Genomic DNA, 8,269 nt, shown 5'->3' with positions numbered 1-8,269 from the left:
CTTTCCCTATAGAATGGGACTCTCTGGAGATTAACCAGTAAAAGTTTAAAGATCTAAGTTCTACTCTCTATTTTTATTCTCATGACATGGATTTCAGTTGCTTTGTATTTCGTCTTTCCTGTAAGTCCATAGTTATTTGTAGACATACAGCCAAGTTAATAAATCTCCGAGGTCTTATTCTGTGTAGGATGCTATTCTAGATTCCAGGGAGACAGCAGGACAAAACATTTTAAAAAGGCCCCAAATCTCTTTCCTCATTGAACTCACATTATAGAGGAGGTAGGCAATAAACAAGATAAATAAATGGAGTACATGTTATGTTGCATATGTGATAAAAGGAAAATAAAGCAGGTAATGGGATATAAGGTGTCTGGTATGTAGGAAATTTTAGATAAGGTGCCAGGGAAGATCATACAGAGTACCTGGCTTTTGACCAAAGACCAAGTAAAAGAGAATATTAGTTTGTTAGGATCACTATAACAAAATACCACAGACGAGTAGCTTAAAAAACAGAAAATGTTTATTTTCTCACAGTACTGGCAGCTGGAAGTCCAAGATCAAGGGGTCAGCTGGTTTGATTTCTCCTGAAGACTCTCTCCTTGGCTTGCAGATGGCTGGCTTCTTGCCGTGTCCTCACATGGACTTTCCTCTGTGCACACACATCCCTTCTGCCTCTTCCTCTTCTTATAAGGACATGGGTCATATTGGATTGGGGCCCCACCACTAACAGCCTTTTTTTAACTTAATCACCCCTAAAATATCTTTTCTCCAAATATGGTTACATTCTGAGGTACTAGGGTTGGGACTTCAACATATGAATTTTAGGGGGACACAATTCAGACCATAACAGGGAGGTAAAGAGTCATATAGCTATCAGGGGCAGGGCATTTCAGAGAGAAAAAGAAAGCAAAGGCCCTGAACTAGGAGCATGTCTGAGAGTGTTCTGGCAGCATCAAAGAGGCCAGTGCAGCTACAACAGAGCAAAGAAGAGAGATATAGCAGGTGAGGCCAGAGAGAAAACAGGGCCAGATCTTGTATATCATTGTAAGACCTTCTCTTTTTTATTTTGAGAGGAATGGAATTCCATTAGTGAGTGTGAGCCAAGGACATGTTTGGACACATGATCAGCCAAGACCTCTCTGGTTGGTGTGTTGACAGTAGACTAAGGTGAAGGAAGGGGATACAGAGGCTCTTGTAATAATCCAGGTAAGATATAATGGTGGTTTAGTGTAGAGTTGTGACATTGGGAGAGATGAGAGGTGATCAGGTTCTAGAGTTTTATACAGTTTGGGGGAGGGGGTTCAAATGCAGGTCCACAGCCCATGTTCTTTTCTACCGCATGACTATGGAAGAAAGTACACGTTCAACAAAGTTAGGAAAAGAAAATGAAGGAATAGCTGAAATAACTTACTCTTTTTTTCTTTAGTGGGGAGGGCAACAGACCTACCTTGGAGTTTTATATATTTTTTGATGGTTAAGCTAATAAGATTTACTGGCAGACTATATGTGTGGTATGACAAAAACCATGGATGCTGAGCCACTGGAAGAATGTAGTTATCTGTGACCTAAAAGGGAGAAGCAGGTGAATCAGGTTTGGGAGAAATAGAGGGAGATTTCAGTTTTGAACAGGTTAAATTTGAGAGCTCTATTAAAATATGTAAGTAGATATGGCACTAGGCAACTGCATATATATACCTAATCAAGTGTAAAGACAAAGAGTTCAGTAAATAATAGCTATAGATTATTCAGTAAATAATAGCCGATGATGAGGAGAAGAAAGAAGGGAAAAGAGAGGAGAAAAAAAGAAAAGCTATTGTGTTTCCTTCACAAAACTTTCCAAACGATGCGACTTACCAAAATTATGAGAGTCTTAGTACTAGGTGCTCTGTTAAAAAAAATAGATATATTACCTGTATTCTGAGAATTTCAGTTTATGTCAGGGTGACCCTCATGCATGTTGACTCTCTTGCTTGTCAGCCTTTCATGCCACATGTGGATGAGGGAGCAAAAGAAGTTGTGTTCTTGGGTAACTGTTGGCCTTTTGATGAGGTGAAGGTATCACACCAAATGTGTTTCTTGTCTTGCATTCGTCACTAAAGCTAAATGCAAGTAGTATTTTATTGACACCCATTTGTGTCTTCTGAGTCTGACAGCCAACTTCTAACTGTAGTTGTGCTGCTTCAGTAATATGATCACTGTAGATAGCCTTTTTGGAAATTAGGCTCTGCAAATATCAGTGCTTACAGGAGCTAGGCAGATAGCTTATATAAGCAGATAGCTTATATAAGCTTATATAATTATTTCTTATAATAATTAAGAAAAAGACTGAAAAGAACTGAGAGAGAATGGCTGTGACAGGCTGAATAATTCTCCCCCACCATGTATCAGATTAAATATTTTGAGATGAGGGAATTATCCTGGATTATTGGGGTGATCCCAAGTAACTTAAAAGGTCCTCCTAAAATTCAGGGAGGCAAGAGAGTCAAAGAGAAAGTGATTTGACGAAGGAGCCAGAGGTTGGAGTACTGCACTTTGAAGTTGCAGGAAGGGGCTGTAAGCCAAAGGATATAGGTGGCCTTTTGAAGATGAGGGTGGCAAAGAAACAGATTATCCTGAAGAGAGAAGGAGCAGAAGGAACACAGTCTTCCTCCAGAGGGAGCACAGCTTTGCTGACACTTTGATTTTCTACTTCCGAATCTCCAGAACAGTTATAGAATAAACTTATTTGCTTTAAACCACCATGCTTTCTCAAAGCCATCACCATCATTTTTTAAAACTGAAATTCAGCTTAAAAAATAAACACCCACAAGAATGGCCAAGGGCTTCCCTGGTGGCACAGTGGTTGAGAGTCCGCCTGCCGATGCAGGGGACGCGGGTTTGTGCCCCGGTCCGGGAAGATCCCACATGCCGCGGAGCGGCTGGGCCCGTGAGCCATGGCCGCTGAGCCTGCGCGTCCGGAGCCTGTGCTCTGCAACGGGAGAGGCCACAACAGTGAGGGGCCCGTGGAGCACAAAAAAAAAAAAAAAAAAAAAAAAAAGAATGGCCAAGGATTGAGCATTCAGGTTCAATCCAGACTAAAGGCTTCCAGTTTTCAACTACTGTTAAACTGTGATTTCCAGCAAAATATTTTGCCTACTATTTTATTTTACTGAAGATAAGTAATAAAAACCACCATGTCAAATGTATATAATGTTATATACCATGTAAAAAAGGTGTGAATAATAATTTTCTCTAATGATAATGTTAGGTAGAGCAGAAAAGAGGAAAAGACAATAGGTCAGTTCTTTGTCACTCATCATTGGTTTCCACCACTGCAAATTTATATCTAATTTTAAGAGGCAGATTTCCTAATCAGTAATGATAAAATGTGTTAGAAGTTCAACTTTCATAATTAACCATGGCATGTGAGTTTCCTTGATTTTCAATACGAAATTTGCTTCTACAAATTATAATCAGTATAAATGGGGAGAACCTTATCAGAAGAGATAATTTAAATTGATATGTTTCTAAAATACTGATAAAGTAATTTTTAAATGATATGCATATAGAACCACAGCTGAAATCTAGAATAAATGCATAAGTCAAAGTATTATTTAATCAATAAAATTGTGCAGAAAACTAGTTAATCTATTAAGACATGATAACTATGTAGCTAGCATTCCCTCTAGGTGAGAAAAAACGGATGACATGTGAAATTAACAATTGTTCAGAATTTGTAATTATTATTTTCCAAATCTCCAATACAATCCTTCAAATTAAAGAGTGCTATATTTAGCTAATACTTAATCCATTTCTCCAGTAATTGTAGAGGCCACATTAATTAAGATAATGCTTAAATCATAATGTAAATTGGGTCAGAAATATAAACCAATCAGAAATAAACATAAACCTATCACAATCAGAACTAAACATTAACTAACTCTTAGTACAAGTTAAGAATTCATTACTGGGGGACTTCTCTTTCTGTCCAAAACAGAGAAACATATTTACCCTCTTGCCAAAAACAGCCAAAAACAAAGCCAAAAACTTCAGCAGACAAAATACATGAAACAGTGGTTTTTCATGGCACTGGATATCAGGCAGTGAGGGACGGTGATCACTGAGAGATGAGAGATAAACCCTCAGAAGGTATGCCTCACATGAGAGGGTCCAGAGAGCATTGTCATACAGAGAACTCCAGAGATCTGCAGAGCAGCCCCTGTGTTTAGTAAGTATTGATCAACACATGTTTTCAAGGAAACTATTGAGGCAAAGAAAGAACCATCTGAAAGGATTAGTAGAAAGAGTATGTGGAACACACACAGGGCTGGGAATGTTGCCTGTTCCCACCAGCTACATTAGAAAAACTCATAATTTGCAACTCATTGGTTAGAGTATCAGAAGGGTCTTGCCTCAGTAGTGGGGAATAACTAGCCCTAGACTAAAGGTTGCTCTGGTCTTGCCAATGAATCTTAAAGGCAAGTCCCAAAATAATGATACTGTTTCCTAGTAACTTAACTATGTTCCAGACAAAGCTCAAAAATATGTAAAGAAATACAAAAATATATTGACCAAAAAAACATGGTGTCTGGCATCTGGTCAAAGATAACTAGGTATACAAAAGGAAAGTAGGCTCCATAATGAGAAAAATCAATAAACTGAAACTGACCCGGAACTAACACAGATGTTGTAATTATCAGGCAAAAACATTAAAATAGTGGTTACAATTGCATTCTATATGTTCAAACATTAAGTAAAGACATGGAAAATATAAAAAGACCCAAATCGAATTTCTAGAGATGAAAACTAAAATACCTGAGTCGAAAAGATACACAGGATGGGATTATGGCTGATTAAACATTGCAGAAGAAAACACCAGTGAACTTCAAGAAAGCAATAGAAGCAATCCATAATAAAACAGAACAAAAAGAATTTATTAAAAAAATAAAAAGAGCATCAGTGAACTGAGACAATTCCAGATGACCTACCCAATTCAAAGAAACATGAAGGAAAACTACAGTAAGACATGATGTAATCAAACTGACCAAAATCAGTGATAAAGAAAAAAATCTTAAAAGAAGCAGGGGTTAGGGAGAAGACTTGTTACATACAAAGCAACAAAGATATGGATGATAGCTACATCTTTAAACTACGGAAAGAAAAAAAAAAAGTCGACCTAGAATGCTGTACTAAGCAAAAATTTAAAAGTGAAGGTGAAATAAAGACTTTTTCAGGCAGAGAAAAGCTGGAAGAATTCAACACCAACACATGCACAGCATAAGAACTGTTAAATGAAAATAATACAAGGTAGGAATATGGATCTATACAAAGGCATAATGAGTATTTCAATACAAAAAGTTGAATGCCTCATGAGAGAACTGTTTCCAGAGTTGAATGCTGCAGTCAGTAAACAAGGCCAGGCTCCTTCAGGTGTTACTAGTTCAGGTGTTACTACTTTATCCTGCAACTTGTTTCGGTTTCCTTGAAGTTTACCATTCACCTATTGGCTCCCCACACTTTTGATTTTCTTTTCCCCACCTTAAAGCCTCTAAATGCTGACTTATTTGCTTGTCTATTTCCCACATGATATGCCATTTTCCCATACTTTTATATAGCCTTCAGTCTGGCCAGAGACTTTGCCTCCTATTGAAAGTACTCCACTTGACCTTGTTATAGTTACACTTAAATCTCATACATTTCTTAGTAAGACTGTAGAAGAGGTAGCTGAGGCTCTCTTCTCTGAAAGTGAAATTACCTCTGGATAGACAATGGAAAACATGGGAAGCAGATGAAGTAACTAATAAAGCCTGTGTAGATATAACCTTGGGTAAGCTGCCCTATTCCTGCCCCTCTGACCCTATCTGTCTTCTTGAATACCGAACCAAACTTGGGTCTGCTTGCCTGCACACAGTAAAGCCAATCTACTGGTACTGGGTTGTGGTAAAGTACAGCATTTATTGCAGGGTTCCAATCAAGGAGAATGGACACCTCATGCTCAAAAGACCCAAACTTGATTTCATGTTTGTAAAAGTGGAAAAAAAAAGCTTTATCTTTTGACACATTTAAGTTGACATACTACTTATCAGTATATATCATTTCCTTTATTTTAAAAAAGGAAAGCAAAAAACAGCAATAACAAAACCCAGTGTCTAGCGAAATAAAAGGCATACTTCCTCATTCTCAGCCCTCACGTGCCCCCACTTAGTCTATCAGAAAGTTTTGAAAAACTTTTCAAAAAACATTTAAAGGAATTGCTTAAAACTAGAGTCATAGCCACCCCCCCTTTTTTTTTTAATCCTAAAGAATATCAGCATCCTCTTAAGAGATAGATAATGAAACACATTGCTGCAAGAAAGGGCATATTTTGATTAATCTGAACAGGTGGTAGGAAGACTCACTGCTATTCACCTTTCACATGGCTTTAAAGCAATTATTCCCAATGTGTGGTCCTGCAATATTAGCATCACCTGGGAGCTTGTTAAAATGCAAGTTCTTAGGTACTACCCCAGATTTACTGAGTCAGAAACTAGGGGTGGGTCCTAGCAATCTGTGTTTTAACAAGTCCTCCAGGTGATTCTGATGCTGGCTCAGACTTGAGAACCACTGTTTTAAAGCAGTGATATGAGAAAAGAATGCAACTAAACTGCTGTAATCCTGCTTCAGAGCCATAAACTTCAGTGTTATAAACTAGGCTGGAGATATTGCTCTGGAACTTCCTTAGGAGTGTTAGACTAGGTAAGATCCTTTTCTCATTTCTCTTATTTGTAACATGGTAAAAATGCCATATATGTATAGTTATTTCAGGTATAAAAATAATATGGTGAAAATAATAATATGGTAAAAGACTTAGTATAGTGTAGTGTAGTGTCACTCAGCAGCAGGCTACTACTAAAGGTTGCTATTATTAAACCAGTAATATTATTAAACAAGGAAATTAATAGGTTCTGTGATTAGGAAAAGTTAGTAAACTTTTCCTGAAGTTTTAATCAAGTTCTCTAGTTTTAGTTTTCCTTCACACACCCATGTTCAGATATTAGTCATAGAAATTATGTTTAGTACACAAAAGTAGAAGATGGCAGGTTTCCACTCAGGTAAACCAAGAGGTCTACAAGTCATTGATTTATTTAATAGATGAACCTCTCCATGTTAGTCCTAACTTAGAGGGCTTAGCACAGAATCTTCAAACATGAATTTTTAAAAATACCTTTGAAATGATTAAAATATTAACAAGACCTATCCACAGAATGGCCTTAGGCCAAAAGAGTTAAAGCATTGTGTGGTTTGGTAACTTAGAGAAGGAGACTAAAACAAAAACAAAACAAAAAATAACTAAATCAGTAAAGGGGAGAAAAGTGCATAGTTTAAACATCTAGAAGAAAACTGACAAAGTTTTACTTATTTATTCATTTATTTGTTAAGGATAAATATTTATGTTTTAAGGAGATCATAACACCAAAAATGTATTTTAAAATAATTTTCCTTTGCCGCAATAGTCCTTGTTTATTTAAGATTGGTATGTAGTCTCTTAGATAATTTATTATTTTGACTTTGCTGCAACACATCCCTTTTTCCTCTTGAATTTCTTTAAGTGGGCTGTTAAAGTCTCTCTCTAACTCCCTGGGCAGAGTGTGCTAACGTGGAGCTGGAGTTTTCCAAAGGAGCTGTCATAATCTGTTGGCTCAGTGATCCGTTAATGACACCTAATGCTCACAGCAGAGTCTGCCTCTGCTTGCTGCTGCTCATGGCTGGCCCACTGAGGATGCAGGTGCCTTGTAAGCACCCAAATCAGCCATTAAGGTCACTTTTATTAGTGGCTTCTGCTTACAAAACAGGGCTCTGGAGGAACATGATTCAGTCTAGGCGAAACCCTGGCAGCTCAGAAGAGTCACACTGTTAGGGACGAGCCGCATCTTGTTATATAAAGAAAGCCAGAAGACTAATATTATTCTCTTTTCACTTTCACAGGCTCTTACGTCCTATTATAGGAATGATTAAGAACAGTGGTTTCCCACCTTACACCTTCAGTTCTCCCCTCTAGCAGTAACGAATTTGAAAGTAAATTGTCACTCTATCTCTTCTTAGTGAACTAAGATTAATTTCTTTGGAAATGTCACATTTAGTTTGCTGAAAAAAAAAAGTCCAATCAACAGACGTAACTCTAAAAAGTTTAATAGACTGGCAATACAAACATTGGTAATGAAAGATAAACATCTATAAACTCAGCCCAGCCCTACAGGAAGTACCCCTACAGGAGCCCAGCCCCATGTGAGGCATTTCGCCTACATATTTT

Source organism: Lipotes vexillifer, unplaced genomic scaffold (genome assembly GCF_000442215.2).
Source record: "Lipotes vexillifer unplaced genomic scaffold, Lipotes_vexillifer_v1.1 scaffold506, whole genome shotgun sequence".
NCBI lineage: Eukaryota > Metazoa > Chordata > Mammalia > Artiodactyla > Lipotidae > Lipotes > Lipotes vexillifer.
This window is presented reverse-complemented; position numbering follows the sequence as displayed.